We start from the raw sequence: 16,102 nt of genomic DNA on the forward strand, positions 1-16,102 counted from the left end.
GTTCCATAACTGTTTTGTGGAGTGAGAGAAACACATTAATTAAGTTCTCAGTAACTGCAGATGAATATAGCTTTGAGTTTGTGATGACCGTTGAGATTGGAGCCTATAAAAAGACAAGAACACTGAAAATGGACTGTGGAAGAGACTACTTTATGAATGCTCATATGTATTATGAGAATTATGTAAAGGGGACAGTATAGTATTTTACACTGTTTATATATTAATGCTGCAAGTCCAGAGGCATTTACAGTTTTTCCCAATTGCATAGCACAATTATTTAAACTGACACACAGAGAGCAAAACCTCTTCTCAAGTCTCCAAAAATCTAAACACATTTTCTGCTTTACACACATTTTGCAAGTCAAAATGGCACTGAACACAGTTCTCTGCATAAGACACAACAATGTTTGACATTTCAAAACACTGCCATTCAAAATGACACTACACAAGTAAATGGCCAATATATGTGCATATGACTTGTTTGGTGAAAAATAAAAAATGAACATATTTCAACAGCATGTGTGTATCAGCAAATATTTCTGAAGAATTTTCTACAATTTGAACTATTTTAGTATTATGGCAAAGCATACTAAAGATGAGAGTGCTTTTCATTATGCCCAACAGTGTGTAGTTGGTGGTAATATGAATGAAGTGTGTGCCATGTGGTGCAAAAGTTTGATTTTGATAATGCTATATGTAGTTTTGGTTGCAGTGCTTCATTTAGCAGGATATATGAGGTATTTTGTAGTTTGGGTCTGTGGTTTTGTGAATTGCGTGTGAATTTGGATTTTAAAAAAACAGCCTAGTTTGCAAAATTGTGTTTTAGCAATTGGAAAAAACTGTAATCTTCTTTTCTGATAAAAAAAAACGTCTTCAGCAAAGAAAAGACTGAAGTGAGCTTGATTTATGTGGCCAGCTTGTGTGTGACTGTGGCTGCCATATCTCCACATGATCTTCAGGTAGCTTTGGCACTGATTGCGTTTTAGGAAGGAATTGGACATCCACATAACTTTAACTCCAACAGAGGTCCTGTTTTGGTCATTGATGTACACAGCTCATGAGCAACTGAACACATGCTTGAAGAAAGATTGATTTTCTGGAAGGAAGATCTGAATAAACTTGTTGTGAAATTCAGTTTCTTCCTCAGAAGAAACTGTCTTTATGTCTCCCCTCCTATCCCCCCCCCCCCCCCCCCCCCCGCCCCCCACACAAACACACACTGTCTATGCACCCAGTTTTATGGTGTGATGATGGGTTTGATGACTCAGGAGTATTCTAAAAATGGCTTTGACTGAATGTTACACCACATCCAATACATATGATAATGAGCATGTTCTCAAAGGAAAACACACACACACACACACACAGAGACTGGCATTGGTATGTTAATGAAGGCATTTGTCATTAGAGCAGAGCAGAGTGAGTGGGCAGTGGTGTGGTGATGCCATGCGGTTCCAGGGAGGCCAGCAGGGCTGTAGTGGGCTCACACTATTGTGATGCTCATAAGGTGCAGCACAGGTGTGCATTCGATGGTCTGCTCACTTATGCAGACAGAGCAGGTCTGAGTATGCTGTGGGAGTGTGCTTACTTGCGCATTTGTGTGTGTGTGTGTGTGTGTGTGTGTTTTTTTGTGTATCTCTCTATCGTTTGTCAAATGTATATGAGGCTGTGTGTCTGTGTGTGTCCCCATGTGTCTCTCTCTCTGTGTGTGTGTGTATGTGTATGTGTGTGTGAGAGGTGAGAGAGAGAGAGTGTGTGTGTGTGCGTGTGTGTGTTTGTGTGTGTGTATGTGTGTGTCTTTAGGTTGGCTATGTTTTTCTCTTTGTGAATCTTATCTGCTGTGAGGTTACACACTGCCCGAGGCAGAGAACACACCACACGCAACTCACAGTGCTCATCCCCTCTGCCCAGAGCAAAGCCCTCTGCCTGGCCAGTGCTTTCTCCATTTTCTGTCACAATCCATCACCACCACAAGGATGAATCTGCTGGCTAGCAACAGACCCCTATAGATGGAAAGAACATCACTTTTCAGACTTTAAAAAAAGAAGGTGTGTTGAAACGTGTAGAGATGAAACATCCCTCTCATGGCCTTTCACGTGGAGGCATCCACATTGCCTTTGTGTCTACTGTCTTGCTCTTAATATTGCTGCAGCCCATTCTTTCAAGTCAAGTCAAGTCAAGTCAGTTTTATTTGCATAGCGCATTTAACATGCACAGAGTGCAACCCAAAGAGCTCCACATACAAGACACTGACACATAACAAAAGATGCCGTACCTGTGACACCAAGACATACAACAAACAAACTTAACAAACAATAACATAAATAAAAATGTTCTTTCGCACCGCTTTATCTTTGAGCATAGCTTCAAACAGGGGCTCTCAGCTCTGCTACTGCCCTCCACACCTCTGAACTGCCCTCTTCAGCTCCGTATACCGATCCGATTGGATTTCTGGCACGGCAAACATTTTTGTCAGGTGTCTTGCAGTGTAGGCAGTCAAACATACAGTGCGAGCATTGCAAATGTGCAGCGTGATTTACCGTATCATATGCGAATGGGGGAAAGAAAATGTGCAATGCCTGCCTGGCTTAAGGAAGAGTATCAACCCAATCTTAGAGTCTGCTTGGAACTTAAGCTCTCAGGGAAGTTCAATCAGGGACTTCAATCAGGCTGTGATGTTCTGTGTGTGTGTGTGTGTGTGAGAGAGAGAGAGAGAGAGAGAGAGAGAGAGAGAGAGTGTGTGTGTGTGTGTGTGTGAGAGAGAGAGAGAGAGAGAGAGAGAGAGTGTGTGTGTGTGTGTGCATGCGTGCGTGCTCCTGCATAATCTTCACACAAAAAATAAGTAAGTCAGAGAGTGACAAGAGAATAAACACGTTTTAATGAGATGCTCTGTAGCAGAGATGAGCCAGAGATAAATCTGATGAAGTGTATCATTGAGGCAATGGAGAGGAAAAAACACACACACACACACACATTTTAAACCGAGGGCTGATGTTAGCTGAGATTTACTGCCCGGCTTGTCCAGCCATGTCCAGCACAGTAAGTAAGACTCCCCTTTCTCATCTTTTCCATTATGAGCACAATCACAGTCTCTGAATGAGATGATTGTGCATGCAAAATGCATTGTGGGTAATAGAGGCACATCCTCATAATTAAAGCCCCCCCCCCTCCCTCTCTCTCAGCTGTAGAAGTTGACAAACCACACCAGCAGGGCAATTAACCAGTGTTATTGTGTTACACCAGTGGAGGAGTGCTACTGTTAGAGGGATGCTTTTATCCAAAGAGACTTAGTATGTCAATTCTTACAAGAGCCAGTTTCCCCAGAGCAACTCAGGGTTAAGTGCAATGCTCAACGGTGGTAGCCGGGAATTGAAGCCTCAAATTTCCTGGCTACTGTTAGCCACAATGCTACCAGCGCCCCAGGTCTGGTGCAGATCTGACTGATATAGTCTAACATTGATATAGAAGATGCCCTCATCTGGCATTTATTGACTTTCATTGTTTTGTTTTTCTATTTCCTGTTGAAGGGTGGTATGGTACGTGTTGTCCTTCCATTGGTCAGAAGTCTGTTTGGCTGGAGGCAGGCCCTTAGTGCTCCCCTAGGCGGTTAGATGGATGTGTGTGTTCTCTCTCATTTACCCAAAACATCACTGGCTGCTGCTGCCCTAGCCAAAGGCTTAATCGGGCATGAGAGGGAAATGAATCCATCTGTTTTATTTCCAGCAACTCACAGACAACAGAGGTCTAACAACCAGCCAAGCTACAAGCCAAATGAGCAAGGACACAGAAGTCCAACACCACTGCTTCTGAATAAAACATGCTACCCTTGGAAGAAGTGTGTTGTGGGTATTTTTCTCTCTTCCATCAGGAGACGGTTTTCTTTTCTCTCCAGGAAGTGAGGATTATAGAGAGAGTTGGACAAACACACATCATGGCACTGATCTCTGTAGTGAGAGAGCACATTCTGCCGGGAGCGTCTGCCAGCACATTGTATATCTGATCCAAGCAGAGACGGGAAGGAGGGGGGGGGCTAGTGAGGCGAAGACATCACAGAAACAAACCCGTCAGTGTCCACACTCATTAGCCCTGTGTGTTCAGACGCGTTTACATCAATCGCCCCAAAACCAGTTCTCGAGAATAAAGGTCGTCACGGGTGAAACCCACACACTGATTCAATCGGGAAGGGAAATTCCACCCCAATCAATGAATGTCCGCCGGCTGTTGCCAAATGCCATCTCGGCTGACGCGGAGACTTTCTTGGGTAGATCTGAAGCGAGTGACAGGAACATTTAGACGGCGTGAGTCGTTTGGCGGTGACCTTTAAACACAGATCTGCTAAATTAGCACTAATGGACACGGGCTCCGGCACGGATGTGGCAGAGACACTGGGGTCAGGTAGGGAGAAGGAGACGAGAGGACGATGAGGAAGAGGAGGAGAGGAGTGATTGATCTGTGGAGGCCTGAAGGCAGCATTGGTGCTGGTTCTCCTAATGAAACGACAGGAGGACGATTAGATTGCTGTGGTGCAGAGGAAGCCTCCCAGGGAAGAAGAGGACAAAGGTTCCTGTGCATGTCTCTCTCTCTCTCTCTCTCTCTCTCTCTCTCTCTCTCTCTCTCTCTGTGTGTGTGTGTGTGGGGGGGGGGTGCGTGCATGCAGGTTGCTCCAGATCTCCCCAGTACTATTAAAAGAGAGAGGCAGAGGGATAGACCGTTAAGGTGATGCATTGTCACCATACAGAGATTCTGAGGCAATAAAGTGGCAACAACCTGCAGAGTCCTTCAGGAGGATCCGGTTCCCATGGTGCTTCAGAACACCACAACACCACACACCACACCACATACTGAGGACAACACACCACAACATCACCACACACACTGAGGACAACACACCCTAACACCACCACACACTGAGGACAACACACCCCAACACCACCACACACACTGAGGACAACACACCACAACACCACCACCACACACTGAGGACAACACACAACAACATCACCACCACACACTGATGACAACACATCAAAAAACGTCCACCACACGATGACAGTGGAGGATAACGGAGTATATTGGGGACCGATGTAGTTTGGTTCAGGCTAGTACAGTTGAACAAGATAGTCCTGCAAAAGCATCAAACAATGTTAAAATAAAATATATCCAAAAAAATGTGAAACTGTTGGAAAAAAGGGAGTGAAAGAAGAAAGAAAAAATATATATCAATGGATTTAAAATTATAAAGTTTTATTTTGCTCTTCATTTTCAAGTGTTTCCACTGTGGCATTAAAGGAATCCCAGCCCATTGGTGTTGTCTGAGTAGCTCCAAGTTTGAATGCTGTTCCTTTGTGTTAACATGCATTTTCACATGAGTGCTTATTTTCTAATGTATGTGTGTAGATTTGATGACATGCGGAAATCGCCCCACACAGTGCCAAACAGACAAACGAGCTGTTGTGCTGTTGTCAGGGAGATGAAATAGCATTGATTAGGCTGCCACCCTGAAGATGTAATTGTATTGATCAGCAGCGAGATATAAAAGTAAGGATCAATCTCCAGAGTCTAAGCTGTCTCTATAAACATGATTGATGGCAGCTGACGTCTCAATAGATCTAGCCCCAAACGGGTTCAGGTCTGTTTCTGAGAGTGACCCAGGTTAGGGCATGGTTGTGGTTTGGGTTAGGCCCTGATAGTGGCCCAGGTTTGGTGCTGAATAGTGTCAGAGTTAACCACTCTGTGAGATAAATCAGGCAGCAGGTATTAAGCCCTGTTTAATTTTAACATGAGGCTGCAGTTCTCTGCATGCTGTCTACAGTCTGAAGATGTGTGTCGTGCTGGCTGCTCTCCCCAGAATGAAGTGATCCATTCTGCACACTGTCTTCAGCCTGGTGATGTGTGTCCTACAGGCTCTCAGGCTTTCTGTGCAATGCTCTCTCCATACACTGTAAACCCCAATAGGTTCAATGAACTCAAAATATTTGATGAAACTGATTACCTCAAAATATTTAGCTATGTTAAAAAATATTTTAAGTAATTTCTAGTTAAAATGCCACTTTTTTAAATGTTCAAAATCTTTTAGGACAAGGATAAAATGAAAAAGAATAATGTGAGAAATAGATGTTTTAAGTTATTGTTACATTAGTCAGACAAGCTCTTAAGACTCCAAATATTTGAGAAAATGAACATTAAAACAAATAATTTCAACAAACATTTTAAGTAATTACTACTCTAAACTAGAAGTTATTCACACTCATTTTCTTAGGAAGTTGATGAACTGAAACATAATAATTTGACATTTAACATTTTAAGTAATCACTACTTAATTCGTTGATAAGTTCAATGAACCTGATCATTTTGAAACCATTGTTAAAACCAACAAAATTGACACTGGAAATGGAGTTGATGTTTTTAAGTTATCACTCCTAATAATATATTCATGTTATCACCATGACTCATTCAGTTTCTCAGACCTAAACATTGTCACTTCAGTCTCTTATATTTTTAAGTTGACTTCACTCTATTGAAACATATTTTTTGACTGTTTAGGTTTACTATTTACCTCAAAATCAAAAATATTTTATTTGTATGACTCAAATAAAAAACTACTCAAAAGACAATTTCAATGCAGATTCCATTTATTTAAGAATTCCATTAGAATTCTAACAGAACAACATCCCCAGCAATGCGGTTAATAGGCCTACAGAAAATCAAAGAAATAACAACCTTTTACCACTTCAACAAAGGTAATAATACTCAAATAACAAAATAATAGGCCAACATAATAAATAAAAGTGAAAAGCTCCATTGCCTGCTTGAGTATTAACATGCTGGCAGTACCAACCATGAGATTTGGAGAACAGACTGCTTACTCATCCATCATCAGCAATTTATTTTTAAGGCTAAGCAGCAGTCTAGGAGGTAACCGCTTTAGGTCTTCCAAACCCATTATAATTTTTTGAATGGAATTAAATGTGTAGGACAATTGCTTTGGATAATCGAGATGAAGTGCATAAATTAAACCAAATAGCAAAATTAACGTCTCTGTCAACTCTGCTATATCACACACAACAATATCTCCCTCAAGAACTATAGAATGGAAAGCAGGACCAAAGGGAGTCTGTATCACCTGAGACAGTGGGAATAGCTACAGCTGCATCTGAGAAGTCTGGCAGTACAATTTCTTCTGCCTGAAGAACATGACAGTAATTAGTTAATAAGTAGAGTAGTCAATGAAAAACACTACATGTGTATTTAATATAATATGAAATACCAGTGAATGAAAAGTTCAGGTAAAATTTCCAAATATGACTTTCTTGGTGAATTACTCTAGTGTGATTTAAATGATGTTTTATAAACAAAGTTCGGGAGGAGCCTTCGGGTTGATTGACAGCAATTAACTCACCCACTGCCGCCACAGGGTAGGCCTATTTAAGCCGACCTCCTTTTCCATACGTCACACGCTCAGACGTTCGAGAAATCATTGGAGTTGCAAAGCCTCGGTAGGCAGACGTAATGGAGCTGGGGTTTTCACTACTAACCATCCGAAAGCTACATCCAGTCCACGGGCTACAGCCACCTGGTTCACCAGCGTTTTCAGGTCACTGCTCAGAGCAAGGGTAGGCTACAACTATCGATTATGCTATAGCCTGCTCACCCCAGCATACTTCAAGGCTCTAACACCAAGCTGCTCCAAGCTCGCGTTTTACGTCGCAAGATTATCCAGGTAACTCGAAATGCCCTAAATTCCACATGGCTCGGCACGCCAAGCGTCTGAAGTTGTAGGCTATCCACTATCCAGCGGAGGCCTATCTTCCGAAGATCAGCATCGGAAACGAACAGGTCTTGTTAATTCACTCCTCTAGTCGTCCAGTGACTTCTCATAAACTGATACTAGCGTTGTTGGATATTTAAGCTACTTATAACGAACTGACAAGCCTCAACCTTAAGTGCCCAGTATTTCGCTGGCTCGTGCTGCAGTCTGTTTAAACAATGGCGCTGCGTCGCAGACGTCAGCAATTATTAAAGCGATAGTACACTTGTAATTCGCGTCAGGCAACGCAGACAGCAAGGACCCTGATTGTCAACTCGTCCGGTGTCGATGGCCGACTATTCATGTAGCTTCTACAGGGTATAGCAACAAGCTAGTTCACTGATATAAGCTTGCAAATAAACTCAAGTCATTTTGGTTACAATGACTGGTTATTTGTATGTTTTAAAATTAGCACTTCGCCAGCAAGCAGTGCTTTGTGGGCAGTTGCGTTTGCTCTCAGGAGGCCCTCAAACCCCAGTCTACAGCCAGAATATATTAATGACACTCTTTGAACACCGGTCTATTGTTTCATTCCATGCCAACACCGACAGGAGGGAGTTTACAGTATTGCACTGTAAATAACTATTGTTTACAGCAAACCCAAAGCAGTTTGCCCAGACAGCCAGGAGATGGCAGCAAAATTCACTGCTTAACACTTGTGTTTTAATGTTAAGACACTACAAGCAATACTACAATTAGTGCTTTCCTGCACCACACGCTCCAGAGCGTATCACTCCGCTGCCTCAGCCACAGCCACGCCAGCGGCCCAGGTTCTTAACCACCGACTTCCTTCCCGCAGCATCTCAGCCGTACTTCCGGATCCGACTCCACTTCTTCAGACGGCCCCGGTAGCGACAGCGTCGCTACTCCCTCCGCCCCCTCTTCCCCTTCCCCACCCACTTCCCCCAGCCAGGACCCGGTCCAGGGCTGCCCCCCTTCCAGTCGTTCCGACGACTGCTCCCTCCCTTCCCCCTTTTTCCCCCTCCCCATTCCATTCCCGGAGTCACGTCTGTACAGCACGCCACGACTCACGAAGAGGCGTCCATTCAAACTCCCCTCGCTAGCTCCCTATTTTCATTACGAGTTAGCGAGCACCTGGTCTCAGCCGGCGCCGGTAGCGACAGCGTCGCTACTCCCTCCGCCCCCTCCTCCCCTTCCCCGCCCACTTCCCCCAGCCAGGACCCGGTCCAGGGCTGCCCCTCTTCCAGTCGTTCCGACGACTGCTCCCTCCCTTCCCCCCCTACCCCTACCCATCCCCTCCCTGGCTCCGCGCTAGACCAGCCCGCCACAGCGGGTTATCAGCACTCAGCGAGTGCTTCGGATCACGACGTCCCATTCCGGCTCCCCAGCCATTCACTAGCCACAGCAAAGGCCTTCGACCACCTCCTCACGCTGCACGTTCCAGCTTAACATCCCGTTCCGTCTACCCAGCTATTCAATGGCCACAGCCATTTCATTCCATCTGGATACTCACCATTCATGCTATTCATGCCTTATCATGCTTATCTGATTATCATGTTTTACGTGTTGTATGTCGTATCATGCTGAATATGTCATGTTTATCAGGTAACGGTATTCTAAAAGTTTCTTCAGCCCAGGTTGAATTATTTAAGGCTGCCACAGATGGTACGGAATGAGCTTGGACCCGATGCAACAACAGCTTCAGGGAGACCCATGCAGCAACTGCTCCGCCGAGCCCCTGCTACAACGGCTCCGCCGAGCCCCAAGAGCCATGCAGCAACAACTATGCCACGTCAGCGGCTCAGGCCCATTCCCACCGCATCTCCGCCGTATTTCCGGGTCCAACCCCACTTCGCCAGACGGCCCCGGTAGCGACAGCGTCGCTATTCCCCCCCACCCCTTCTTTCCCTCCCCCATCCACCTCCCCTAGCCAGGACTCGGTCCAGGGCTGCCCCACCTCCAGTCGTCCGTCGACTGCTCCCTCCCTCCCCCTTTTTTCCCCTCCCCTTTCCATTCCGGGAGCCACGTCTGTACTGCACGCCTCAACTCACGAAGCGTCAGTTCGAAGATTCACCTCACTAGCTCCCCATATCTCTTACGAGCTAGCGAGCACCCGGTCTCAGCCGGCGCCGATATTCCCCCCCTAACCCTCCTTCCTTCCCCGTCCCACTTCCCGCGACCCAGGTTGCTCCCCTTCCGGTAGCGTCAGCGACCGCTCCCTCCCCCCCCCCCCCCCCCCTTTTCTCCCTTCCCATTTCTTCCCCGGCTCTGCGCTAGACCAGCCCGCCGCAGCGGGTCATCAGCATTCAGCGAGTGCTTTGGATCACGACGTCCCATCCCGGCTTCCAAGCTATTCATTAGCCACAGCAAAGGCCTCGCCACCGCCTCCTCACGCTGCAGCATTTGAACCACCACCCGTCACAGCGTCCACCAGGAACCTCATTCGTCAGGTGCAGACGTAGACCTTTCTACCATTCGTCCCTCCCTTCCTATTCCCTCTCATAACGGGGAATTAGTTGCGGCGAACTGGTTTGTCTTTAAAACATTCTGGCCCAGCATCAAAGATTCTGTCATTCCCCGAGTTCACCGTAGCTTTACCAACTACACAGAACTCATCTGTTTCGTGTTCCCCAGCCGACGCAAAGAGCTAAATGACTACCTGGCCATCATCGCCGGCCTAGCCGCGTCCTACGGGGGAGCCCATTTGTATACGTACCACCGGCTGTTTTCAGCAAATGCGCTGCCAGAGTCGGCCTCTGGAACCAAAACCCCTACTGGGGCGCGCTCGATATGGAGCTCCATAACCGCGCTTTCCTAGGACTCAAGCCATCTTGTCCTCTCTGCAATAGCCCAATCACGGCGCGGTCGAGTGTCCACTAGTCAACTCATTCCCCAGGGCCGCCCTTTCATCTCGCATCTCATAAACTGCGCCTCAGCAACCCCATCTCTCGAAGATGTCGTATCTCTACATGCCCAGTGTCTGGCCGATATCAAACACTGGAGGATGTTTTAGACGAATGGAATGGTCCGTGCATGTTCTACGACGACTGCCAATCATCTCCAGAAGACCTCCAGTTGTACACCGACGCAGCCCCCTCAACAGGCTTCGGAGGCTTGTCAAAAGGCGCTGGGTTGCATCCCCGTGGCCACTAGAGTTCAGAGAGCTAACAACCGAAAACGAATCGTCAGCCGTGTTCGAACTCTACCCCGTAGCCATCACGGCCCTACCTGGGGGAATGAGCGGACCTCCAAGAGTGTGCTAATCCACAGCGACAACGAAGCCGCAGTGCACGTCATTAATAACTCGAGCTCAAATCGCCTGCGCTTTCCCCTCTTATTAGGCGTCTAATCTGGATAGCAGCCAGCTACCAGTTATTATAAGAGCCGCGCACGTCCCCGGTCGCCACAATGGAATTGCTGACTCTCTCTCTCGTCTTAGCTTCTGAATCTCTGGAATTTATCTTCAGCCCATCACGGCCGACCTAGCCCTCCAAGCCCTCGCACCCAGGACCATGCAGTCCCGGACTGCTTGGTCGTGCTTCAAACAGTTCCACGCAGAGCACTCACTACCATTTCCCAGTTTGATGCTGTCACCATATCATCATTATTACCTACGCCCACACTTCACTCGGGATCAAAGTCTCTTCCATTAGAGTCTACCTAGCCGGCATTCATTTCTTCTACAAACGGCTCCGAATGCCCTTCCTTCTCCGACACAAGGATAGGCTTGTTATTTAAAGGTATCCGTAGGCAACAGCCAGTCCCCCAAGACTCCCGCCTTCCCATTACCTCAAGCATTCTCGCCACCTGCCTCGCTACCCTTCGCAAAGGGTTCATGCCACCGCATTCCGATTCCACCATCTCCGTTATGCTTCACTGGCCTTTTGGGCTGCTGAGATGTAGCGAGTTTACATGCCCTTCGTCTCTCTTCATTCCCGATGTCCACCCGTGCATCGCAGATCTAGAGCAACTAGACCAAGACACCATTCGATTTACCATCAAACTGAGTAAAACCGATCAGTCCCGAAAGGACACTCCATATCCATTTTAACTCCGCCTCAGATCTTCAGCCTTTCCAATACCTATCTCACTACATCTCATATAGGTCAGCTCAAGCTTCGTCTACTAGCCCGCTCTTCGTGTCAGACGAAGGGCTACCCATCACTCGCCACAGATTCCAGACACTCTTAAAATCATTCTAGTCAAATCTGGTTTCCCGCGGATCGCTACTCCGCACACTCCTTCAGGATAGGAGCTGCCACAACAGCTGCGCTCAACGGCTTATAGGAGCAACAAATTTAAATACTGGGCCGTTGGTCCTCGGATGCCTACCAGTCCTACATCCGCTCCAATCTAGCGGATTTATGACTCGCTCAGCAAGCACTTATGTAGTTGGTAGCGGCCAGCGGCCTTTCTCTGTGATCTTTGGGGTGCAAGCGGTCATCGCTCTATCGCGATGTCCGCTCCAGGCACTCCAGGACCACGGACAGCTACCTTGCCAAACACGCACTACTCCCATACATTCTAGTCTAGCTGAGCAATCATATCGAAGGGCGAACTAGTGAAATGATGTTTTATAAACAAAGTTCGGGAGGAGCCTTCGGGTTGATTGACAGCAATTAACTCACCCACTGCCGCCACAGGGTAGGCCTATTTAAGCCGACCTCCTTTTCCATACGTCACACGCTCAGACGTTCGAGAAATCATCCCCCCTCCTCCCACTACTCCTCCATTTCACCAATTGCCCTGTTACTCATCCTCCTTACACAGGGGGTGCAAGCGGTCATCGCTCTATCGCGATGTCCGCTCCAGGCACTCCAGGACCACGGACAGCTACCTTGCCAAACACGCACTACTCCCATACATTCTAGTCTAGCTGAGCAATCATATCGAAGGGCGAACTAGTGAATTGCTATTCTGGTGGCTAGGAAGATGGTTGTGGTTGTTGTCTTTTGGCTGCAAGCTAGTATCAGATAGGGCTGAATAGAAATAGAGATATATAGAGAAGACAAAGTAAAAAAAGAAGAAAGAGTGAAAGAGGACACACAATTTAATCAAAAACTTACATTCCCGGTCTTAAAAAATCCATCTTCCCACAGGAAGATTGGGAAGGGCCTGCAGAGTAATTTTCCTTCTGCTGTTGACATTGACATCTTCCTAGCAAGACAGAGGATTGTGGGGTAATGGGAAGACAAATCAGCAGAATATTAATCCTATGCATATATTAAATAAGTACAGGTACAGGTGACATGTAAATACAAGATTCACTCCTTCATGCTCCTGATATGCAACCTCCTGCTCTGTCTTTCTAAGAAATCGTGAGAGATGAATGTTCAGTGCATTAGACTGGAATGAGCAAATGCATGAGTGGTGTATGCATGGTAATGGGCTGACCCTTGAAAACGGATTGTGATTTAACTAATAATGGCAAAGTAACTGAGCCTGTGTCTTGGAAGAGGCGTCACATGACCTGCATAGCCAACACATTGAAAATGCCACATAAAATAAGTCTAAGGTGTCATCCCTTCTTTGATACAAAAGCATCACTTAACCCTAGCCTTTGTGTATCCCTGTGGAGAGATGCAAAGGGATAACATTAGGCTAGGCTATTCTCATTGGTAAATAAATGCTTACAAAATATCACTATAACTTATAATAATATAGGCTACACATTGGCTACATTGTGACACTAGTAAATGGAGGACAAGTAAGGTATCACTTACCATGGTGTGATGGTGGTTCCTTGCACAGAACTGAACCCAGATAGTAATTTCCTTTGGGCCGGATCCGCATAAAAGCCTTTAGATCCGCCTGTAGCGGACGGTATCTGACTGTGGGCCAGGTCTGCTCCTGATACAGGTTTCAGCTCTGCTAGCAATGCTGTTTTATCACCGGTTTACAGATTTGTCCCAGGTCCAATTTCTGCAACTCAACTGGAAGTCAGGAGATGCTGTTAAAATACAAAACACTGATTTGGCCCAAACCTGTGATACGGATGAGCCGAAGGACCATTTTTTCACAGCAGACCCAGGTGGTAATGATATTAATTAAGGTGCTGATTCTGCTAAATTGACTGTCCTTTCCCTACTTCATTGTCAACTGGCTGCTAAAGAAAAAAAAGGTATTTTGGAATGGCACAAATTTAGAAACCATGGGGGTGCACTATGTTCCGATGGCCACTTCATTTCTACAGTAGGGCTGGAAAAGAAGATATAGTTGGCTCAATATTGATCATATGTTCGTTTCATTATTTGTATTATTACCTAGCAGTGGTAAAAGTAGTCAATTGTTGTTTGTGTCAGATCTAACAGTGCTATGAGACAACCCCATATTCTTTCCACGCATGCAGAAGTCCAAGCAGTAACGTTAAATCAAGGATCTTTGGTTTGCTCACTATCAATCTTTTGACATGATTTGCCAGCCTGGGGTTGGACTAGGACAGCCCAACTTTTCAAGGTAGGTTATCTGCTTTTTATCTCTGTTTTATTCAGAGACAAAAACAAACAACCGAGCGATTGATAACTTTAAGGTTATACTATTATTTTCCAGTAATATGGGCTAGCCTACTACCTTAGCTTAAGCAAAACAGCCATCACAATAACTATTTTGGAAAAAAACATTGATAACGCTAAAAGGATCACTGATGATAAAAAACGAGTGTAATTGTGACTACCTATTTTCAAAAAGGAATAAATGGCTAATGTTTATTTTGTGTTGTTTCAGATTGACCATGGAGATGACTGAGGAAGACAGCCTGAATATCGATGGGAACAGTGGAATTAACACGACTTAAACTTTGTCTGGGATTGCACTTCTACAGCCAGGTTGTTGAATAAAAAAATAATTAGACACTTATGTGTAAAGTTTTGTTTACCCTCCTCTTGTGTTTGTAGCCTAGCTTATGTTTATCAGTTGAGCTGTTGGGAAAACGTTACGAACTTTAGCCTGGGTGAACCTATAACGAAGCTGTTAGCAAATGTGTAGCAAACAGACTTTTCAGGATAATTAGGCCTATACCAATCACATTTCACATGTCAAATAAAGCCAGCTGATGTCTGATAAACGGGTCCGTACCACACACAATAAGCGGACCCGTATTGCATATGATAAGCAGATCTGGAACACGTCAGTAACACAGACTACGGAACTGGGCCAGTCTTAGCCCTTATTGGTACCAGATCCGTCAAACGGATCCAGACCCGTTTTGGACCGATGGATCAGGGGCCTGTACTACGAAGGGAGCTTAACCTACCCAGATTTAACCCAGGGTTACTTTGTTAAACCAGGGTTGACAAAACCTGGTTATCTTAAGTGGTGTTAATCGGTACTACGACGCTGATTATGAAGTTGATTTGTTGAGCCGGGGTTAACCTGTGCGCGTTCACATAAAAGGGGCGGGTTGCAGCACAAGTCACCACTTTCAATGATGACGCGATCACCTTATTTTACGGATGAGGAATGCACAATTATTATGACAAGTTATGAGGAATTAAAACCCACTCTACGACAAAAATCAAATACGTCGGCAGTGAGCAAAGCAAGGTTGTTGGCAACGTATTACAGATCGGGTAGCCTAAATGCCTAAAAGTAAAGTTTTATTCCCACATGTTCTTCAAATATGCGTTACGGAGGATTAGTAGCTTACGGAATGTCTGAAATGAGTTGAAATAATTAATAGCCTAATTTGAGTTCATAGAAAGGCCTACAGATGCAACCCAATTCAGAAGTGGGCATATAGATTACAGTAATAAGGATAATTGAATGTTTAAGTAGCCCCCATTGACTGATTTAGTGTAGCCTATGCCTAATCCTGTGAACATTTCAGATGCAACACCATTGCCAAACGCACATGGCAGGTGAAAATGAAACACAAAAACATTATTCAGAATAGCCTAGTAGGTTTATATAGTTATAGCTTGCATTAATATTTCTTTATTATGAAAACATGTAGGCCTAGCGTCACTTGGCCTCTGCTTTACAGCTAACAAGAAACAGGTGTCTTCGAGGAGGAAAGGCACCAGTGTTTTACAGTAGCAGAGGAGTTGGCCATCGCAAATAATAGTGGAAGGCCAATTATGGAGGGGGTTGAGGGAGGCATTCGGTCGGATTCTGGTGCTGTGGAAATGTGTAGCCTTTATGTGCAGGGTACAGCAATATGACATTCAATTCAACAAGTTTGTTAAAATGGTGATTTTTATTTATTAGGCCTACTGTAGGCTATGTCCGATTTATTTTAGGCTATTGCTCAGATGTTCAGCATAGCCTATGTCCGATTTATTTTAGGACATACAGTAGGCTATTCTTGCATCACCGATTGAATACATGAATGTCCAC

At 45.4% G+C, this 16,102-nt stretch overlaps 1 long non-coding RNA gene across 1 annotated transcript; it reads left to right on the forward strand.

The window, feature by feature from the left end:
- The first annotated feature begins 7,351 nt into the window (after positions 1 to 7,351).
- Positions 7,352 to 14,579, forward strand: LOC143109587 (uncharacterized). The gene is made up of 3 exons (XR_012983907.1): positions 7,352 to 7,613; positions 14,118 to 14,224; positions 14,492 to 14,579. It is a non-coding gene; the product is annotated as an uncharacterized LOC143109587 (long non-coding RNA).
- Positions 14,580 to 16,102: the final 1,523 nt, after the last annotated feature.

This window comes from Alosa pseudoharengus, unplaced genomic scaffold, assembly GCF_046254945.1.
Source record: "Alosa pseudoharengus isolate Yale_2024_CS ecotype anadromous, Long Island Sound unplaced genomic scaffold, YU_APseudo_1.1 YU_APseudo_1.1_scf_7, whole genome shotgun sequence".
In the NCBI taxonomy this organism is placed as follows: Eukaryota; Metazoa; Chordata; class Actinopteri; order Clupeiformes; family Clupeidae; genus Alosa; species Alosa pseudoharengus.